The following is a 23,419-nucleotide window of genomic DNA, read 5'->3' as shown; positions in this document are numbered from 1 at the left end:
AGGTAAAACTACAAAAAGAATTCTGATGCCATCATGGGATAATCTGCTCAGGAAATGGCAGATTCAGCATTATGACACCGTAATCTTGATCATATAGATGTGGCTGGTTTTTGTTTTTTACAGTGGGCCGGTGGTAGATAAGACATAAAGGAAAAGAAAGCTGCGGTAAACTGCATGCACTGCATTATGTTTAAAATTTGGAAATAATAAACTAAGCTATGGTAAATTCTGAAAGCCTTGGTGGCAGTGCAGAAATAAGAGACCATGAAATTCAAAACACTAAAGTCCAGGGAGAAATTTGGATGAGTTGAACTTCAAAAGCATTCTTAGTCTTTACAGTTAACAAACTGTGAAATCCAGTCAAAGATAGGCATGTTTTGAGTCCCAATGTCTTAATTTATTTCTGAATGAAATTTCACGTAGTTCAAATACACTTAATTTTGGATTGAAAGTTACCGGTACTTAATTTTGGTTAGGGAGGCCTTTGGGATTTATTTATTTTTAAATTAAATAAGGGAGATCAACTCTTAAGTACCCTTCTTTTGAAGGACACTCTTTTTGTTTAAAACAACAACAAACCAACAAAACAATGTTCAGTTTCTCAGGAATCATAAGTGTGATCACATGAACATTTGAAGAGCTAAAGACTGCACACTGAAACATGAAGAGTATTCTAATGTTACAGGAGGCTCCTATTTTAAGCCTTCTGAGGTGCAATTTCTTTCCTTCCCATATTTCTAAGTATGAGTTTTTATTAATAAATTATTACTATTTATTAAATTGTATACTGCCCCTCACCTGTAGCTCTCCGGGTGGTTCGCAGCATAAAAATACAAGCTAAATACACAGAATACATAATAAAAACAAGAACAAAACAAGCCAACAGCCTTCCTCCCCCTCCCATAAATACATTAAAAATTGTATAGGATGCTAGTTGGCTAAAGGTCTGGTTGAAAAGGAACATTTTTGCTTGGTGCCTAAAGGTGTATAATGAAGGCGCCAGGCGAACCTCCCTGGGGAAAGTATTCCACAAATGGGGAGCTACTGCAGAAAAGGCCCATTCTCGTGTTGCCACCCTACAGACATATTAAAAGACTCTGTTATAGGTCATAACCAGCATTTTGAGTTGTGCCCAGAAATGGACTGGCAACTAGTGTAGCTGTTACAACTTGGGAATCACGTGCTCCTTATAATTGGTCAAGGGCTTGATGGCAGCAGTGTGTTGTGCCAAACAGAACAGAAGTAACATCAAGAAGAAGCCAAAGCCAATCCTTGGGTCAATGTACAATGGGGGCATACTTCATCCCTAGGCCAGAGGTGGCTACCTTCACTACAGGGCAACCCTCTGATGCCCACTTGCCAGCAATGGCCATGGCCAAAGCTAAACCACCAGTGCCAATGAAGTCTTCTAAGCCTACCTGTAGCATGGGGGGGGGGATTTTCATTGTGATCGTGGTGACGATGGAGAGGGTTAAGCCTACCTTCTCAGATGCTGCGTTACCAATGAAGATTGTCTTGTCCCAATGCCTGTAATCAAACAAGGAAGACAACAACATGATTGCAGGCTCCACAGTTAGCACTGCATGGAGCTCGGCCCTCCGACTTAGGGATGGGCCAACCTGTTGGTTCAGTTCTCTACATTTCTGTAGCAATTTGCAAATGTTAGTTAAAATAATCCTCATGAAAACTCACCAGCATTTTGGTGTGAATTTCTCTTAGTAAACACGTTTTTGTATGCAGTTTTGACTAATGTACACATTTCTGTGAGCAATTCTCCTCCCCCCAAATATTATTGTATGTTATTTCAATAATATATGCATTTGTATGCACACTTTACAATAGTATGTCCATTTTTTGTACACATCACTTGGCTGGGCAGCTGCACTGTAAGATCAGGAGCAGTGCAAAATTTAAAGGATTACTGTCTGTGTTTGATTCAGAAAGGATGAATTAGGTAAGTTCACCTTTAAATTTCTCCTCCATCCCAACCTCAGACTGAGAATCATAGAACTGTAGTGCTGGAAGGGACCCTGTACTGAATCAACTCCCTGGTCCACATTGTACTATCTATCTTGACTGATACAGTCCTCCAAGATCTTAGACACAGGACCTTCCCTACCCTGCCAACAGGCATCTGGCAAGGATTGGATTGATGCTCTTCTGCATGCAAAGCATGCATGTGCCACCTGAGTTAAGCACACAAAGCTCCTTTGTAAAAATGCAAAGGATTCCATGTGCTCCAGCGCCTAAAATGTGCATATTGAAAACAAGGCCATCTGTCTTGTATGTGACTTCCATAACAGTTCACAAATGGAGAGCATCCTTTTCAGTTGGAGACCACACAGTTAAGAGTGTAAGTTAACCTCAGGAGCAGAAATGTGTGTAAGACACGACCAGGCATTCTAATGTGTTTGGTTAAGTAAATTACAGGCCCCTTATAATCAGGTTTGGGCTACGCTTTGGAACTAACAGTGCTTGGAGAACCTCGAGGAACTAATTTAGGGAACATTTTCTCCCCTATGCTACTTTGCTCAGTTACCTTAGCAACCATAATCTTTATCTCTGAAGAGGTGGGGAGCTGTGAAAGAAGGAAAGCAGGAGAAACTGCAGCAAAGACTCTTGCTAATCCTCTTCTTATGCCGTTAGATTTCAGCTGCTATTATTTTACACTCGCATACTAGGTGGTACTGGGGAATGTCCTCTGAGATGGTGTGCTGATGCTGCATGGTTTTTGTTTGATGCTTTGATTTCACAGAAAAATCTCACGTCTGGCTTCACGCCGGGTGCTACTCAGATGACATATTTCAGTGGAATTATACAATCCAACACATAAAAGATAATCGTTATCCCAGCTGTTGCACCCCCAGTCAGAAGAGCTGGAAGTATTTTGCAAGAATATGTGGAAACCTCAGTGTAGCTGTGGTGGTCAGTTCCGAAAGCTGGCAAGGTCAGGCAGCTCCCAAGGACAGTGGATGGATGGAAATTTGAGGGATCTCCATGTGATGCTCCTCTTTGTCCTCCTAGCACACAGGAGGGGATGCTCAAGGTCACCCCTTGCAGATCTGAAGCCAGTCTAAAAGTTTGGACTGGGGCACCAAAGAAGTAGGGAGTAGAGTAGAGTTGCTAAGCTGGTTGGATGGTGTCTTCTATGCCTCATTTTGGCAATTCCTGCAGCCAAGCTGGTGCCAAACGTATTGCTCTGCGAGGCCAAGAAGGAAGTATTGTCATCTGGGCAGCCCAGGACCTCACTTTTGCTAACACAACAAAAATAACACAGGCGCAGAGATTCTCCAGTGGTTTGACTTTACCCCTAGAGGCGCACTCCATTATCTCTCAAGACAGATGGATGTCAACATTATTATATTAATGTATTATAATGATCATAATGATCATTATTACTGTTACCTGAACAGGTCCTGCAGCAGCAGCAGGCCAGGTTAGAGGGCAACTATTTTGGGGGTTAGCAGAGCACAGCATCCTCCTACTGCCCTTCCTTCTGTTCTTCACCTGTTTGTTTTTATCCTTCCAGCCATTCATCCTCTGGCTGCCTTGGCTTTCCCTTCTCTTTACTCTTCCTCAGTTTTCCTTAGCTCCATTCACTTCCTTGTTCCCTCCCATCAATCTTATCCTGTGATACGTAGAGAAACCTGAAGATTGCTTTCAGGCACACAAAAAGTTGTGTATAGACAAGCTGAACTGCTATGGGAGGGACATCTTCATTCAGCTACTTTAGAACATGGAAGTTTGATAATTATATAACAAGACAATGAGAGTGAGACTTGACTCCTGTTTCTAGAACCTGTGTGATGATTTAGTTTTGACATTGCAAGAGCCAGAATCCAGTGTAAAAAGAGTCTTAGAATTGATTCAAGAGTTTGGTCGATTGGCAGGGTTTAAATTAAACAAAGTTAAAACCAAGGTTCTGACAAAGAACTTAACAGAAATTGAGAAAGAAAGGTTTCAGAATGAGACAGGATTGACAGTAGTGAAAAAAGTGAAATACTTGGGAATTACCATGTCTGCTAAAAATGGGAACTTATATAAAGACAACTATGATAAATGTTGGTCGGAGATAAAGAAGGATCTAGAAACATGGTCTAATTTGAAACTCTCGTTAATGGGTCGCATTGCTGTGATAAAGATGAATGTACTGCCAAGAATGTTGTTTCTATTTCAGACGTTGCAGATTATAGACAAAACTGACTGTTTCAGGAAGTGGCAAAAGGATATATCTAAGTTTGTCTGGCAGGGCAAAAAGCCAAGGATAAAATTTAAAATATTAACTGATGTCAAGGAAAGAGGGGGCTTTGCCCTGCCAGATCTAAAACTTTACTACGAAGCAGCAGCTTTTTGCTGGCTAAAAGAATGGCTACTTCTTGAAAACACCGACATGTTGGACTTAGAAGGATTTAATAATGTCTTTGGTTGGCATGCATATTTATGGTATGACAAGGTCAAAGTGCATAAAATGTTTAAAATCCACATTGTCAGAAATGCATTGTTTAAAGTTTGGATGAGATATAAAGATCTGCTTGAAAATAAGACTCCAAGGTGGTTGTCTCCAATGGAAGCAAAAGCACTAAAAAAACTCAATATGGAGGCCAATTGGCCAAAATATTGGGAGATTTTAGAGCAAGATGGTGATAGAATGAAATTACAGAGTTATGACAAATTAAAAAGTAAAGTTCGAGATTGGCTCCATTATCACCAAATAATGGAGGCTTTTAAAATGGATAGAAAAATTGGTTTCCAGGTGGAAAAATCAAAATTGGAAACAGAACTGTTAGAACCCAAAACTAAGACTCTGTCAAGAATGTATAACTTGCTGTTGAAATGGAATACGCAAGATGAGGAAGTGAAATCAGTGATGGTTAGGTGGGCCCAAGATTTGGGTCATAACATAATGTTTGCTGACTGGGAAAGGTTATGGACCACCGGTATGAAATTTACAGCATCTAATGCCCTAAGAGAGAATATTATGAAAATGATATACAGGTGGTACATGACACCAGTCAAGCTTGCAAAAATCTATCACTTACCTGACAATAAATGTTGGAAATGTCAAGAGGTTGAAGGTACATTTTTTCACCTTTGGTGGACATGCCCAAGGATAAAGACATTCTGGGAGATGATTTATAATGAGTTGAAAAAAGTCTTTAAATATACATTCTTGAAGAAACCAGAGGCCTTTCTCCTGGGTATGGCTAACCAACAGGTGCACAAGAAGGATAGGACATTTTTCATGTATGCCACAGCAGCAGCAAGGATACTCATCGCACAGTATTGGAAGACTCAACAGCTACCCACACTGGAAGAATGGCAGATGAAAGTTATTGACTATATGGAATTGGCAGAAATGACCGGCAGAATCAGAGACCAAGGGGAAGAGACGGTGAAGGAAGACTGGAGGAAATTTAAGGACTATTTACAGAAACATTATAAGATAACGAACGCTTGATGACATCGGATTGAGGGTGAATGGGTATTTGGGAAAAAGTGATCAGAGAAAGATTCAATATTTTGTCAGACTTAAGGAAATGCAACTACCTACTAGTCTTTAAGAGTATTAGAAAATCAAAATATGATAGAGGAAAAGAATTTGCAGACAGAATATTTGTTTTGGAATACAGAGAAGGAAGGTCTGGGGAAGTCGGAGAAATAAGTTAATGTAAAGAATATAAGGAGACAAAAATTGTTTTTTAATGTGTTTATTTTCTTTAATATATTTTGCTGTTATGTGTTTGTGTGTTGTAGTATCTATTTTCTCTTGTTTTTTTTTCTTTCTTCTTTTTCCTTTTGTTGTTGTTCTGAGATTGTTTGTTTATTGTTGTTCCAAGTTTCTGTTGTAAAACTCAATAAAATATTATTTTAAAAAAAAAAATGTCCTGTTATGGAGAGACATTACCAATAAAAAGTGGCATGTGTTTTATTAAACACTCTCCCTCTTGATTATGTTCTTGTTTGCATCAGAGTTCAGAGAGCATTTGTATTACCAGCAATGGTAGACAACATTTGCCCCATTGCCAAGAATAATGTCAGTCTGCACCACACAGTTTTAAAGTCTCTGGGTACCTTTTGTTACATTTTCACTTCTTTTGATAAAAACAATAGAAACTGAGTCTGACTTAAATCTGGCTCTGGGAACACAGGGGTGGTAGAAGGATTCTCTATCTGATTAGCAGCTTTATTTGTCACCATCTAAAGCTGGACACAGGTCTAGAGTCATGATCTGCAGCCCCCTATAAGTTCTCTAGCATTGTAATTGGACCTTGACCTCTCTGAAAGCAGGAGGTGCCTTGTTTTCACTCAAAGAGGTTTCTGAGAAATCAGACCTTCTAATCTGGATGAAGGCCTGAATGAAAGCCTTGTTAGGGAAGGGATTAAATCCCAGCAGGCCTTGCCACTTCTGTGGGGCTGTCTGCAAAGGCCTTTGGCGGTCTTCTGCAGAAGGCTGGAGGTGGCCCTTCTCAGTTTCATCTGGACACACAGGAAGATTGGAATTCTCAGCAGGTACCCAGGAGAGATGTCACTTGGACTGAACTATCTTTCTCATCTGTAGCTGCTGCCCAAATGCACCAACTTGGCTTTTTCTCATTGTCTTTAAAAGACCACCAGCCTTCCATGCTGCTGCCAGCAAAATATGTCAATTGAGAAGAGAACTCCCTTACGCACTATACGTGGTTGAAAAGCAGGCGCAGATCCAGGACTTGAAATGTGTCGAGATAATTTTGCTCCATGTATGCAAAGGTTGAAAATTTAGGTTTTATTCTGGTAGTGAGAAATCCTTTTCTACTGCTATCGAAAGTAAGTGTATCTAATGATGCACTGGATCAAGTCTAGTAAGTGAGAGTAAGTGCTGCTGTAATAAATGGGAGTGTTTTCCTGTTACTGAGACCTACTATTGAGAGCAGTAATTAATGTGCTTAGGATGGGGGGGTGGGGATGGGGTCATCCTGTTTTTTATTATGAACAAACCTTGGAATAAATTGAAACAGATCCTCCCAGCTGCCTGGATGTTTCAAGGAGGAGGCCCAGCTCCTGTGAGGAAGAAGACAGCAGGAGCTTTCAGGCCAAGACTGCAAGTTAAGAGAAGGCTTTATAACATCTCAAGCCACAGTAACTGCTGCCAAGCAGCTCTGAAGAGTGACATGGAGACTTCAAGGCAAAACGTAACATTTTTGTCATTGGTGCAAGAGATTTTTCTTCCCAGTATGGAAGGGGCTATGCTGGATCAGAGCTGGTGGCAGGGGCTTTAACCCTTTGCAATCACCATGGCCATAATTAGAAGCCCCCCCCCCCCCCGATCTTCAATTTGCAATGCAAGAAAAAAATTTTGTAGCAGTATTTCAACAGCTATAATGTCAAGTTCTGGTCATAACTTTGCAGATAATATAACAGACTGTATTCAACTATAATGGAAGAACATTGGGGCTCATTTTGATGCCTTGCTGTTTTATTCATAGTCCTTTATTTGAACAAATCCTCTGCTTGAAGGGATGTCTGGTCCAATGCCGGTTTAAAGATAAATAAGTTTAGGAAGGGCAAGCAGGAGGGACCTTAAAAGTTACCTGTCAATAGTGAGTGCCAAGACAGTGGACAGGTTACTTGGCTACAGTCTTTCCCCCTAGAGCAAAATGCATTGTATTTCTCTTCAGATTGCAGTATTTTTTCCCTAAATTTGCATCTTTACATACTAAGTAGCATATATATATATATTATTAAAATCTGTCATATTCTGTCCTCTTTTGGAGGGGCGATACATAAGTGGCCATTCTGCTCAATAAACAGTTAATAACACATACATTGTCTAGGTTCAGCCCCTGCTATGAACTCTAATGGTAACACTCTTTTGACTGATAAGAATCAAATTCTAGGGGGCAGAACCCTTTAAGAACATCCTGAATCATGACTCATTTGCCAGCTAAAAGGCTATACAGGAATTACCTCAGTGTGATACAATCAGCTTCTGGCCCAGGAATCTTATATGGCTGAAACCGAAGAGGCCATTAAATCGTTATCTTACAGAAAGGCAGCTGGTACTGATGCTGCGATGCTGCCTTAGATTGACTCGAAACTATCCCCCAATATCTTTTTTAACCTCATGCTGATTTCACCACATCCCTCAACGAATGTGGCATCATGAAAAGATACCTGGGGCGCATAAAGATACCTATGTCATTCGGTGGCATGAAAGGAAAGGAAATTGTTTCCTCTGAAATAGCCACAGAGGGATTTCCAGCTGCAGATGGAAAGAATCATCCTCCTAAACATCTTGGGCCCGCAGTACTTTAAAGACTGACTGATTCTTCATGTTCCACCTCAGTCAGTGAGATCTTCTATTGGGGAGCATTTAGTGTAGCAGAGCCTGCCCTGTGGAAATATTTGGTGGTAGAAGTCTATCAGAAGTCATTCCTGCCTACTTTTAGATGCTGTTTGAAATTTGTGCTGTTCAGACTTTGCAATGTTGCTTTTTTTAACCATCTCGTATTTATTGCTGTTATTATTTAGATTACAGTGGTACCTTGGTTCTCAAACATAATCCATCCCAAAAGTCCATTTGACTCCCGAAACAGTTCGAAAACCAAGGCGCGGCTTCCGATTGGCTGCAGGAGCTTCCTGCACTCAAGCGGAAGCCGCGTTAGACGTCTGGCTTCCAAAAAACGTTCGAAATCCGGAACACTTACTTCTAGGTTTTCGTCGTTCAGGAGCTGAATTGTTTGTCAACTAAGCCGTTTGAGAACCAAGGTACCACTGTGCTGTTGTATTATATTTTTATATTGAATGCCAACTTGTTCTCTCTCTCTCTCTGTGTGTGTGTGTGTGAATGAATAAAAAAATAAAGTGTCTGACTAGGACCAGGGAGGCCCAACTTAAAATCTCCACTCAGCCATGAAGCTCGCTGGGTGACCATGGCCCATTCACTCTCCCCACCTTTCTTAAATTACAATAAAGCAGAATAAAATATCAAGTCTATGAATGCTAGCCAGTCATGATGGCTATATGAGCCCTCCAAGGTCAGAGGTCACTGAATATCTGTTGCTGTGGAACAACAATGAGAGAGGTCTAATGCCTCCATGCCCAGATTGTAGGCTTCTCAGAGGCATTTGATGGGCCACTGTGGGAAGCAGGATGTTGTACTAGCTGGATCTTTAGTCTGATCTACCACTGGCTCTCTTATTTATGAAGGAGCTGTAAAAAAAAAAGGAAAAAAGAATAACCAGCTGCTAGCACAAAAGCTTGCCTAAATAGATGTGCTGACTATTCCTCTAAAAGAAGCCAGAGGATAAGCCAAGTGGCCTTCTTGAGCCAGACATTTTACAGCGTAGTAATGACCACCAAGACAGTTATTCTTGTATTTAATCTTTAAAGTACTTTGAACAAGGCTTTACTGAAGGATGTCAAGAGTATGTGTGTACCATATACCTATGGTAAAACATACTCCCTGTTTTGGGGGGGCTTGCAGGGACGTGGACTGTATCAAGTGAAACACAGTTACTAAGAACAAAACACATGGCTATTTGTTGATTTTATAGTTGATTTTGTATGATGTGTATATGATAGATCCATTCCTTGGCCCTACCTATGGTTCAAGAAGATCCTGGTTGCAGAACTTTTATTGGGCAAGCAGGCCAGCCACATTCTTGGAAAAATAAGCTATTGAAGCACTATAGAAAAACAACTGTGTAAGACAGAAATGGGGGAACCTCAGCCTTGAAGGCTAAATTCCAGGGCTTTCTATCAGGCCCCCAGGACTCTCCTAGGCCATGGTCTGTCCTCAGGTCACATACCTACAGGCTGTGCTCTGCATCCTATGTGAGTACTTTCCCCTGTTGGAATGGACTCTTGAACTGTGAGACTGATAAGAGTCAGCCCTATTATTCTGACCACTTTTGCATGTGTCCCCCCGGAAAGTCTTCCATGAAGAAATGCAGCCCCTGGGCTGAAAAAGCTTCCCCACTCCTGGCATAAGACAGGATTTCTCCTGCAGGAGAATCAGTAGGACAGAAAGCGGCAAACAGAATCAGAGGCTGCTTGTTTATCTGCGTTGCATAACAGAAATTAAATGCAAACCACAGGGAAGGTAGTTCTTTCCTGCTTAAGGAAAAATATATATATTATCAGAGACAGGCTTCTATATGGTTATTCATGACCACATAACCTGTAGGCTGAATAACTTTGCTCCTTTTGAGCAAGCCACAAATGCAAATAATCTGTAGGCAGAACGGTGGTAACGACAACATCCCGATAACTGTGAGGCCTCCAGCCCTTTCACAGACATGCCACATTCTAATAACATCCTTCCTGGTATTTTAAAAGTTTTTCATCACAAGGCAATTTCCTTTGAACGTAATCATTGTTTTAATTAAGTTCTGCATATGTAGTGCATTGTTATAAGCTCTCATAAAACACTGTGTACAATTATGTTTAGAGTGTACAACTAAATCAGAATTGCCATTAATGAAATCCCTTATCAGAAGACAAAAAAAGAAAAGAAAAAAAAAGCCTTAGCTAGAGCTTAGGCAATGCCTCTTAAAAATGTATTCTGCATGAAAGGAAATAATTTGGCCATCTGAAGGGCATGGGAGAATCTAGGAAGGATAAACTGGTTGTGGGGAGGAAGTAGAGAGGATGGAGGGTGGTATCAAAATTCTGAGGGGGCCCAAAATAAAGGGTCCTTGCTTTGTTTCCTAGATTTAAAAGAAGGTATGATAGTCACTCCCAATTTCTCTAATGTTCTAATAAGTCAAAGTAATGGCAGGTTTCAGCAATTCTAGGGGAAATAATATTTTTACAGGCAAAATTCCATTAGGCATTGTTTGACATTTATTGCATATATAGCACATTGCAGAAAATCCATTAGCAACTGATGGGTTGTTAGGAAGGAGATTCGCCGGGTTGTGTTTTTACTCCACTTCAGGTGATTAGCACGGAATGACTAGTGGTCTAATTTTCATAGAAATGTTAATATGTACGACACCTGGAACATAGGAAGCAGCCTCACAGTAGGTCAGACTACTAGTCTGTCTGGCTCAGTGTTGTCTACATTGATTTGCAGTGGCTCTTTAGGGTTTCAGAGCAGGAGATTTTCCCAATCTGACCTGGAGATGCCAGGATTGACCTTGGGACCTTCTGCATATGAAACACACGCTCTTCCACTGAGCTTATCTTTGCACAAATGTTTTTGACAGAGGACTAAAATAAAAATGTATTAAAAAATATTTTTCATTAGACTATCAACAAAATATATTCCAATAATGTATTAGGTGGCTGGGGCAACCCAGTCAGATGGGTGGTATATAAAGTTGTTGTTGTTACTATTTTCTTTGCATGAGCCTTCTTTCTCCAGTTTTAATAGTGGAGTGAGGTTGTCCCATTGTAAGGGATAATAAATTATTTGATTTGTTCACATACTTTCTTACAGAACTAGTAGTCAAGAACAGTGGCATAGCGTGGGTTGTCAGCACCCGGGGCAAGGCAAGTAATTTGCGCCCCCCCCGCCGCACTGTCCCTCCCCCAGATAGTCCCTCGCTCTCTCTCCGCACCGCACCGCACGCCTGGCACCCTCCCCTCCACAGTGGGCAGCGACCCGGCGGCTCGGATCGGATTCGCACAGCCAGCACTGCAGTGAGAGAGAGTGAGTGAGCCAGGTAGGGGCAGAGTGCTGCGAGTGTGAGCGCGCCCCCCCAGATGTTGCGCCCGGTGCGGCCGGCTCCCCCTGCACCCCCATGCTACGCCACTGGTCAAGAAAATGGAAGGGCAAAGATGGAAACACTGAATTTCCAAATGCTTGTGCATGCCCTTGGTAGCTCAGTTGGTAAAACACGAGACTCTTAATTTCAAGGTCATGGGTTCAAGCATGTTCGGCAAAAGATTCCTGAATTGCAGGGTGTTGGACTAGATTACCCTCATGGTCCCTTCCGATTCTACAATTCTATGATTCTACTCTCTGCCTCAAAGGTGCACAATTCAGAGCAAGGTCTCTGTTTTATTCATTGTCCTGAGCATGTGGTTTGTGGTTTTGCATATGAGACTTTGGACCGCTCACCTTGGTCAGAGTGAGCTGACCAAGCTTTCTGGTCTAAATAAAATTTAAAAATATTCTATAACATTTCATAATCCAGCTAGGTATCTCAATGATTTTGACTTTGGGACAGAACATTAGAAAGTGGGTGCAGGTTTTACTGAGCAATTAGGGAAAATGCCAACTCTGTGTTTTTCCCCCTTACTATTCTGCCTGTAAAAGTAATTAGGAAATAGTAAAAAATATATCAATAAATAAATTTTAAAATGAGAGCAGATTACACTGCTTTCCACAGTTCCCTACCCCCATTGGCTATAGGCCCCAGGCAACTCCTCTTAGGAATCAAACCCCTGTGAACACGCCCCTTGGGAGTAAACTTACATTAACACAAGTGGAATTTAGGCACCTAAATAATCAAGCCAGACTGGTTGAAGCATTGGAGTTGTCTCTATCTCCCCTCCCCCATCTAAAAAAACCCCTATGGAATAAAGATGCTTCACTTGGGTCAAAGGAATAGAAATGTGATGCCCGTGGTATTCACACTTTTACAGCCATTTTATACCACTTTATCTTCACAACAGCCATGTGATTAGGCTGAGAGTTGGTGACTGGCCCAAGGCAGGAAATGAGTTCATTCAAAATGTGAAACTGCACACGTTCAGAGTATATTTTGTAGTCCACAAAAAGTTTATGTCATAATAATTGCGTTCATCTTTAAGATACCACAATATTTCGGTCACATTGATGCATTCCTTCTTGGGGGAAACAGGGTGCTTTGGGAAGTGCACAAGAGCCCCCAGTCACCTTAACCCCACCTTCTCCCCCCCCCCAAATATGGAAAATGTGACGCTGTGCATAGATGTTTTATCTATGAAGGCCTGAGCCACTTACTCTAGGAATTTAAGAGCATGAGGGTTTGAGAGCTAAAGGTTTTGAAAAATATTCCTGCAAAGTGATTTACTGTGCTGTGTGGCATACCTGCAAAAGGAGTTAAAACACCCTGGGAAGTTGCTAGGGAACAGAAGTTACTGCATCATTGACCATCCAATGAGAGATCGTTCTGATGATGTAATGCTTCTGTTTGGTCTGTGCTGATATCATTTTAGGAGAAGCCAGGATGCAGTATTGTTCTGAAAACACAGGAACAATCCAACTTGAATTAACTATTTTTTAAAAAAATTGAGGCTGGTTTGGTTCTGCTCTTTGCACCGCTACTATTCCAAGGTAGGGAACAGAACCTTGCCTCCATAAAAGCACCTCAGTGTCCACAGAAATGCATAGATGTGACACAGTTCACCTAAGATTAAAAGCTGATCTATATTTTAAGCTCACCCTGGGAGATGCTGAAAATAGCAAGTCTAGAGATGAACTCCTCTCCTTCATGCCATAACAAGTTGGAACATTCACGGTACTGTGAATACTTCCGCATAGTAAGCTTCCTTGCCCCTGCCAGTATTGGCTACATGGCAAATGGGAATGAATAAATTATCAGTGTCGTATAGTGGTTAGAGGGTTGGACTAAGACCTGGGGGGCCAGGGTTCAATTCTCACTCAGCTAAGAATCTCCTTGGGTAACCTTGGGCCAGTCTACATCACAGGGTTGTTGTGAGGATGAAATGGGGGCGGGGAGAAGGGTGTACACAACCTTGAGCTCCTTGGAGGAAAGATGGGGGACCAGTGAAAATAAATAAATGGGGGAATCATCATAATCTACTCCAAACTTCTGTATGCATTCCATTGCACATATAAGTGACCCCATCTCCATGTGCAAACTACAGACAGGCTCCCAGGATTTATTAGACAATCTGTTGTGGTCAGAGGAACTCTGTAAGCACACCTGAGCTTCCATGCTTTGAACCAATGTTTCTCAAAATTGGCTCCCCAGCTGTTGTTGGACCACAACACCCATCATCCTTAGCTAGCAGGACCAGTAATCAGGGATGATGGGAGTTGCAGTAGTCCAACAGCTGGGGACCCAAGTTTGAACAGATCTCTAGCTGGGCTGTGTAGCTTCAGTGTGACCCAAGCAGCATGGAAGGGCTTCTCCACACTAGAGCAAAAAGGGGGTTTGCACCAGCTTGTCTCCCCATTAATGAGGTGACATCATCCCCATCCCACTGTTGCCCTAAACCAGGGGTCAGCAACCTTTTCCAGCTGTGGGCAGGTCCACCATCCCTCAGACCATGTAGGGGGCCGGACTATATTTTTTTGGGGGAAATGAACGAATTCCTATGCCCTACAAAAAACCCAGAGATGCATTTTAAATAAAAGGACACATTCTACTCATGTAAAAACACACTGATTACTGGGCTGTCCATGGGCCAGATTGAGAAGGCGACTGGGCCGCAGCTGGCCCACGTGCCTTAGATTGCATACCCCTGCCCTAAACCTTCCTTGCCCAAAATGTATATTGTTGTTTTGTTATATTGTAACATGATTTTTTAAACAAATGTCTGTGCCCATTGTTTACTGTTGTTATTACTTACAATATATAAAAGGCCATCAAAGTTTTATAATGAATATGAGTGTAGATATAAAATCTGTTCCTTGTTAGACTCAACACCAAACATTTCTACCTAAAGATAGCATCTTAAGTACTCACCACAGAATCTCTTTGGTTTTTGCTAGAATGCAATTCTTCAGGTTGTTCTTGAAAAGCACAAGAAATCATGTAACATCACAGCTGTTAGATTACTGGTAGTGACTGATGTAATTACATGACACGCCAATTACTGTGCATTTGGCATTGCTGTTTGAATAATTTCAGCATTCAGAGTGAAGCTAAACAGGAAGCTAAGAAAAGCAATGCTAGTAATCTGTGGCTATCCATGTGCAATCTGCAGTTGCCTACAATTGACCACTGCTGGTACTTTACCATTTCAGAAGGCCAAAGAATTGACTCAGGTCTTACGAAGTAATAAATAATGGTGTGATGGAAGAAGACTGATGCTTGATGGCCTTTTCTCTTTGGTGCAAATGATAGCAATATTATTGCACATCAGTTATAGTACTGTGAAAACCTTGATAATAGGACAACCAAACTGTGTCACTGTGGCTTTATTACTTAAGCCTCTGGGATGTAATCCACTGGGAGCATTCCTTGTTTTGCTAGAGTGGACATGCAAGGGAATGTTTGGTCCAGCCAGTCAAAACTTCCTGGCTGGAACATCCTTCCTTGCATGTGACTAGCGGGTGGGCGTGACCTTTCCAGACCCGGTAAAAGGCCAAGGCATGCTGGCACTCTCTCTTTTTCCATTTTCTTTTTGTCCTGTGAACTTCCTGGAATGAACTGCTGGCTGCCAGCCAAGCAGCCCCCCAGATCATCTCCCTTATGGGGTAAACCTGTTAGTATACGTTTGTAACTTTAAGCCTAAAGCCTGCCTTCAGGGATCACACATTGCTCTGCCTTATTGTGAATAAACTTTCTTTTTTTGCTTATGAATAAGACTGTGGTGTCTTTATTCTTTTAGGAGGGATTCAAAGGGGGATCTTACCAGGAACATACAATTCAATCTGAGGGAGATTGAATTGCATAATAGTAAGAGGTTCTAACAAACCTGCAACCAGATTTCTGCTGTGCGTGAGAAGGGGAATGTAAACTCTGCTAAGTAAAGGAACTTGTTAGCGCAAGTTAGGAAGGATATTAATAAACAATATATCCTCTCCTGCCACCCTGAACATTCCTACAAAGTCTCCTACAGGGGCCAGTAGGACCAATGCAAAAAAGAGGCATTTTTTATGTGCAACAATGCAAAAACAAAACAGAGAAGAGCTGTGGTAGAACATATGCTTAGTGTGCAGAAGGTTCCAGGTTCAATTCCTGACACCTCCAGGTAAAGATGTAGGAATGAAGGGACCCATTGACGTCTGGTTCATCCCAGATCTGCATGATGATGGGAATAAATCCATCCTATCATGTTTCTGTGCTGGGCAATTTTATTATTATTATTTATTTAAGAATGATGGACCATAATCAATTCCCATTGCTCCTAAGGGCAGATGGCCATAAGTCCCATGTACTAACTTCTTCAGGTAGTGGGTGGCTGAATTGCCTGTTTTTAAACAACCCATTCCCAACCATGATCTGTCAATCCAGGGATTGCACTATGAAATCTGAGTTTCCTCCCTGATCCTTCACCTCTAGCAAGTCTGTATGGAGCTTGATGGGAGCCAGTGCTCTGACTTGGTGTAGCTTCCTATGTTACAAAATACCTCACTTCCACCCAAACAGATCAGCTCAAGGATTCCCACTGCTGTGCTGACCAGGAATGGTGTATTTAATCTTTTCAGCTACCCCATCTATTGCTGACATTCCTAAGGTTCAACGATTCCTCCTCTGCTTCAATGCCATACATTTAAAGCACTGTTATGCCTCTTTAGCAGTCATTGAGAATCCTGGAAACTGTAGTTTGTTGCTGACCGGCATCCTGAACAAACTACAGTTTCCAAGATTCTCCATGATTGCTAATGGTTTCAATATACAGCATGGATGTAACCTAAGTCTTTATGGAGGCACAGTTCAGCCCATGAGGGCAGGCAGAAGCACGTCTACCTTTGAAGTGGGCAGAAGTTGAGCAGCATAGGGAGGTAATGCTCCTTGACTTTCCTTCCTACAGGGTCTCTTGTCAACAGGATGCTGTTTGGTGAATAAGATGTTCCTCCAGTGTGGTGTAGTGGTTAAGAGCGGTAGTCTCGTAATCTGGTGAACCGGGTTTGCGTCTCTGCTCCTCCACATGCAGCTGCTGGGTGACCTTGGGCCAGTAGCACTTCTTTGAAGTCTCACAGCCCCACTTACCTCACAGAGTGTTTGTTGTGGGGGAGGAAGGGAAAGGAGAATGTTAGCCGCTTTGAGACTCCTGAAGGGGAGTGAAAGGCGGGATATCAAATCCAAACTACTCCTCCTCCTCCTCCTCCTCTTCTTCTTCTTCTTCTTCTTCTTCTTCTTCTTCTTCTTCTTCTTTCTGCTGAGGCAGAGAGGCATCAATATGAGCTGGTTAGCAGACAGGCAATTGCTTACAATTTGTGCTGTCAAGTCTGATGCTGGAACCCCCCCCCCCTTTCAAGCAAAGACTATTATTGGAAGGGATGCCTCCAATTGCTCAACCCCTGCCCATTTTAGTGACATCCATTTAGAGAGCAAGCATTATTCAAAATGTCCTAAATCTAAAGCTCTGTAATCCTTTTTGGCTGGGGTGGTGGGAGGAAAAGCTAATTTCTACAAAGTCCAATTCATGTACACAACCACCACATCAAAACATATAAAAACAAGGAAACCCCATGCACCAGTTTTGAACCCTTTCATGTTACGACATCTAGTTCATTTATACAAATGTTATATCTTTGCAACAGCCGGGGAGTCTGCAGTTTATTTGTAAGTATACGAAAGTTGTTTAAAAGCAGCTTAAAACATGAATGTGTCTGCCATTTGTAATAAATTAGACCCGTTGCTTTTAATTAAAGAGGCCGACCGATAATTTCAGCCATGTTTATGCAATTCTTCCCCCCTCCACCCATGACACTTTTTAATCTCTTTCCCTTTGTTTTCCTTTGACTGAATAGCTTAAGAAACAGTCTTTAATTAACTAACTGAAATGAGCCTCCTAACACTGAGAACTAGATTAAGAAAATCCTTTTAATTACTGGAACCAGATTTAAGTTTGATGGCGAAGGGTGGTTAAATACCCTCTTTTAAATTGGGCCTTAATTAAAAGCAGTGAGGTGCTGTGAAGGCCCTTTATTTACATGAGCAACCAGTTTGAGCCAAAACTTTGGCTTTGGTGGAACCTGTGGGAGATCCACTTTCAAATCTTGCTTTCATTTAAGAATTAAATAAAAGAAGTTAGTTAAAATAGGAAGGGACTGACCAAACATCGGGTTGCCATGTAAATTCCATGAGTTCCTCTGCCCCGCAAGCAAATGAATATCTTGGAATTACCATTTGCCTTGTGGTTGTTAAAATAACCCAAGAACATGTTTATAATTGAGTTCATAATCCAGCAATATGCTTTCTCCTTACAAGTCATAAGAAGCTGGAAATTCAGCATCTGCATTATGGAAAATTTCAGATTTTGCATTTTTGTACATTAGCTGCATGATTCTAGATATGTCTGCTTAGAAGTAAGCCCTGCTCAGTTCAGTAGAGCATACTCCCAGTTAAATATTGGATTGTAGCCTTAAAATGTTTTTATTGCAAACTTGATGTGAGATAAAGGTCAGGCCCAACCCAATACATTTTGTCACCTGAGGTGAACCACAAAAATAGCACCCCTGTCCCTGTCACAAAAGAAGGCGTGAGGGACAATCTTCTTCAGGAACAAGGAGGGAAAGGAAGATTAACTTTGGGATCTGCTGCCCCCATGGACCCTGCCACCTGAGGCAGTCACCTCATCTTGGCTCATGGGTGGGCAGGCCCTGAAAGAGGTTCAAAAACAGTAAATGAAAATTGTGTGGCCAAAATCATTCTGCCTCATCTTCAACCATTTCTTTCCTGGGTGCCAGGAAGTTTCCAGTGACTTTCAATCTGTCACCTTTGTTGAGTACTATATCCCTTTCCTTCTTTGTCCAAACATGCCTCAGTGCTGCATCCCGTGATGTTTTGCAGTTGGCGCACTCTAATCTTATAAGTTGGCAAACAGCTGCCTGATTACAATGTGGAGACTGCAACCTACTTGAAGGTTGGCCTTCTGTAGCAGGAGCATCCTTCTTTCCAGGTGTGCATAGTACATACAGAGGTGTAAAATTCAAGTGTTGAGTGTGCTATGGAAGTGCACTCATAACGTTTCGTTCTAGGGTGGTTGGCTATGCTTTGTCAAGAATGCAATACACTCCATCTGAAGCTTTCCTCGTGCTTGATCCAGAAACTGCAACTGTGCTAGGTACGCATTAGGGACTTGAAACACACCAATGCCGTTCTCCCCCGCTCAGGGCCCGCCTGAGACATTTTGCCTTTGTAGGCAAAAAGCCTCCCCCCCACCCAGCAGATCTGGGTCCCCACTCTGTACCTGTCGCACCTGTGCTGCTGCCAGCCCCATCACTGCAACTGTACCTCCACCTGTGACTGCACCCGTGCTGCTGCTGCAACACAGCAGCAGCTGTGAGGGTGCAGTGTCAACAGTGAGAGCAATAGGACTGTATTGGTGAAATGGTGCTGTGCAATGGCAGGATTGAGGAGGGGGTCAGATCTGCTGCCTGATGCAAATAGCTTCACCCCGCCTAAGGCATGGTGCTGCCCCTGCCCCCCTGCAAGTCACATTTGCGCATACACTGTCATCTGCACGTGTGCAGTGGCTTCCTGAAGTGTACACACCTCAGTTTCCCAATCGGATGGAAACTAGTTCAAGGGAAAGTGCACCAAACAGGGGTATTTCTCAAGAAATACTACAGCATGCCTATGGATTGTGGCTAACGTTGCGTGCACTTGGCTTCAAACATCAGTGCTGGAGCAAGCGGGATTGTGTATGCAGTCTTAGTGCAGACTGCTGCAGCACAATTGCTGAAAGGAGTAAGAATCTCAGCAGATTATGCCTTTGCTCCAAGATCTTCACTAGCTCTCAATTCATTGCCAGACCAAATTCAAGGCAGTCGAGATCTAAGATCTAAGTGGAGGCTGGAGAGGAGTATGGAGAGGCTGCTGAAGTACCCCTCCTGCTGTCACTAGCTCCCTTCCCCCTGGTCTCCTAGAATATGAAGACGAGTGAGGAGGGCGGAGCAAAGAGAGACAAGACGAACGAGCCTCAAGTTGCTGGGGAAGGACCCAGGGGTTGAGTCTTTGAGAGCGGGCAAGACCTACTGGGAAAAGTTGCTATGATCACTAGGTCTGCACTGTATTGCTTTCTTTGAATAAAGTGTTAACTTTAGTGAAACTGGGTGCTTTATTACTAACCTACTTCTGGCTCAGACTCCTGACAGTATTAGGCCAACCAAACATGTCACAAGGTAGTGTACTTTACAGCATGCACACTATTTTGTGACATTTCAAATGGCCCAATAAAGGTATTGCCATATTATGTACTGTGGAATCTCCCTTTTGTTTTTCTGAAGTAGTAGTGAAACCTCATGGCAGTGGAGAAAGGGACATTTTACCCAGAGTTAACTGGAAAAAAAGTAACAGAAAATGCGGGTGCCAACATTAAAGATTCCCCAGGCATAAACCTTTTGCTCAAGATATTCATATCTTAATGGACTCTTGTTTTTATTTAAGATTTTTGCTCCTGCTTATCCTTTCTCCCAGCAGCCAGCAGGAAGGCTGGCTAAACAATTGCCTTTCATCTGCATAACATGCCTTTAGCCCTAAGCAAAATTTCATTCCAAAAGCAATATATCAAGAGCATCATGGTCAAACTAAGCAGGCACATCCAATGTTTATCCAAAGTTTTAATTTGCAAAGGAAATTGTTCTATTTGTGTGTACACGCACACAAATAGGATTTTTTTTAAAAAAAATGCTGTGTTTGTCTTTTTCTTAGGAAAATAGTGTCCTTACATCATTAAAATGTAAATGTCTCATTCAACTGATTTACTCTAGTATAAACTGGGAATAAGCAAACTGATTGAAAGTAATTTCACTTCACCCTGTAAGAGGAGAATCAGACTCAGGCAATGTTTTAAGACCATGCCATTATTTTACTATGTCTTGCATCTATGGAGACTTCTCAAGGTGATCTTTATTAACTATTATTCTTATTTATTAAATTTGTATATCGGTTTATACCCATAGATCTCAGGGTGATTCATAACATGAAATTATAATATATATAAAAATATGCAATAAAAATAAAAACAAAGTCAACTCAGTGAGTGATATTAGATGACATTTAAAAAAAATATTTCTTATGTTACTTTCTCCTTCAGATAGCCCAGTGCTATTTTTGCACTGCTTAAATATTCATAAGCCATTTATATTTTATGGGGGGAGTTTAGCATTTAAGTTCCTGTATTTCTTCCATCCTGTCAAGCACACTTTCGTATAATGAGAGCCGCTTGTCTTCTACGATCAAAGAAATGTTGAAGCCTTCTTCTCCCAATCTGTTTTGGCAGAATGTCAACAAACTCAATCACTCCTTCAGCTGTGAAATATAATTTGCAGCTCTGCACTGCAACCAGGGAAAGAGCCAAACAAAGTTGATTTGGGGAAGGTTTCAGTCAGTGATGCTGCAAGGGACACGGGGATGTTCTAAATGCAGTCTTTCACCACAGTCCTGAAAACATGGTGGCTAGGAAGCTTTATGTACCTTCTGGAGCTTCGGATTGATATATCTCGAAACCTGGTCCCATGTTCCACAAGGGAAACGCCTTTTGAAACTTTCAAAAGCTGATTGCAATACGGCATGAAGATATGCAATTCTAAGATGAAAAGTAAAAGCTGCACAGTTTGTGACCTCCTTCATCTGCCTCCTCTAGGAGAGGTCTGGAGGGTGGCAACACTAGAAAAGGCCTTTTCTGAAGTGGCCCCGTTTGTGGAATGCTGCCTCCAGTAAGGTTTGGTTGGCGCCTTCATTATAAACCTTTAGGCACCAAGCAAAAATGTTCCTCTTTAACTGGGCCTTTGGCTGATTAACATCTTATACCCCTTTTAAATGTGTTGTGGAAGTGGGGATTATTGGGTTGTCTTTGTTTTCATTTTTATTATGTATTTTGTGTTTTTTATATTGTAATTTTGTGTTGTGAACCGCCCTGAGATCTGCGGGTACAGGGCGGTATATAAAATTTAACAATAATAATAGTCACTGGACATGCCGAAACAGTCTCTTAATTATAGCCCTTTTACTTTTGAGCAGGAGTTGGCAGCTTACAGTGAAGAGTCGCATGTGGCCCTTAGCGTAATTTCATGCTGATGACAAAGAGGGAAAAATAGGAGTGGGGATAAAGGAGTGGTAGAAATGGAGAAAAGCGAGGGGCTGAAAGTGAGGAGGAGATGGGCCACACCATATATTTAAAGCATACAACTCCCTCCCCTAAATCCTGGCAACTGTAGTTTGTTAAGGGTTTTGGGAATTACAGTGGTGCCCCGCAAGACGAATGCCTCGCAAGACGGAAAACCCGCTAGACGAAAGGGTTTTCCGTTTTGGAGGTGCTTCGCAAAACGAATTTGCTATGGGCTTGCTTCGCAAGACGAAAATGTCTTGCGAGTTCCTGCGGGGTTTTGTCCCCTCCCCCCCCTTTTCCCAAGCCCCTAAGCCCCTTAACAGCTGATCGCTAAGCCGCTTATCAGCTGATCCACTAAGCTGCTAATAGCCTTTTAGCAGCTAATCCGCTAATCCCTTAAACCTTTAATAGCCGCTAATAGCACTAATGGCGCTAATCCGCTAAGCCGCTAATGGGCTTGCTTCGCAAGACGAAAAAAACCGCAAAACGAAGAGACTCGCGGAACGGATTCTTTTCGTCTTGCGAGGCACCACTGTATAGTTCTGTGAGGGGTGAACAACAGTTCTCAGGATTCTCACGTGCTTTAAATGTATGGTGTGGATGTGACCATGGGGGGGGGGGAGTAAGCCGAACCTTGCTGGATCAGGCCTAAGGCCCTTCTAGCCTAGCATCATGTTCTCACAATGGCTAGCCAGATGCCAAGGGAAGCCCACAACAAGCAGGAACTGAGTGCAACAGCGCTCTCACAATTTGCAGTTTCCTGCAACTGGCATTCAGAAGCATTCTGCCTCCAACAGTGGAATGTGGAAACAAGGGGTAAAGATTGAGAAAAGTGGGCCGTGGCTACCTTTGTCTCTAGTTCTGAAGGAATTCGGCCTTCAAAAAAGGGGAAAATAAGGTTCCCTAGGCCTGACTTCCAGTGTATCCACATCATGCTGCTGATTCTGTGCTTTAAAGTCAACCTAGAAGTTTGCATTCCCCCCCCCCCCAGCAGTGCTATTTTTCTAGAAAAAGAACTCACCATGAACACTTCCCTTGTTCTCTCAGAATGGCAATGGTGCCCACCTGAGCGTTGCCAGAACTGAGTTCCGGCAAGTTCCGGCTGAAAAAAAGCCCTGCCCAAAAGTAAATACCATATGGCACTATAACAGCTTATCACCTTGACTCTTGCCCACTAAGACCTGGAATTCCAATATAAATCTGGCTTAGAAATATAACATTAGTTTATGAGGTATTAATAACAACGCCAGAATTTAGTAAGACTGGTTGCTCAACCTTGTCCATCTCACAACACTTCTTTATTTGAGACAATCATCCTCCCCCCTCCCCAATATTTTGGTTCATAATCCAGCTGAAATGGAGGCCGTTTACATGTTATCGGCAAGTCAAGTGACATCATTCAGTAAACTCATTTTAAATGAAAATCACAACAAAATACAGAGTACATCTTGTTTTTGAATGCTTTTTTATTTTTTATTAAATATTTTCATGGTTAACAAAAAATGTGCATTGTCTTTTCTCAAGTCGTATAGTT

General features: G+C 42.1%; 1 long non-coding RNA gene across 1 annotated transcript in view; it reads right to left on the bottom strand.

Moving 5' to 3' along the window:
• LOC310660146 overlaps window positions 1-23,419 on the bottom strand; it is a 25,306-nt gene extending 1,887 nt beyond the window's left edge. The window contains exons 1-3 of the long non-coding RNA XR_014503240.1: window positions 22,907-23,419; window positions 13,001-13,152; window positions 1,482-1,527 (exon numbers count right to left, since the gene is read on the bottom strand). This is a non-coding gene — a long non-coding RNA (uncharacterized lncRNA). The remainder of the gene's footprint in view (window positions 1-1,481; window positions 1,528-13,000; window positions 13,153-22,906) is intronic.

This window comes from Podarcis tiliguerta, assembly GCF_965153285.1.
Source record: "Podarcis tiliguerta genome assembly, chromosome: 11".
In the NCBI taxonomy this organism is placed as follows: domain Eukaryota; kingdom Metazoa; phylum Chordata; class Lepidosauria; order Squamata; family Lacertidae; genus Podarcis; species Podarcis tiliguerta.
This window is presented reverse-complemented; position numbering and strand designations above follow the sequence as displayed.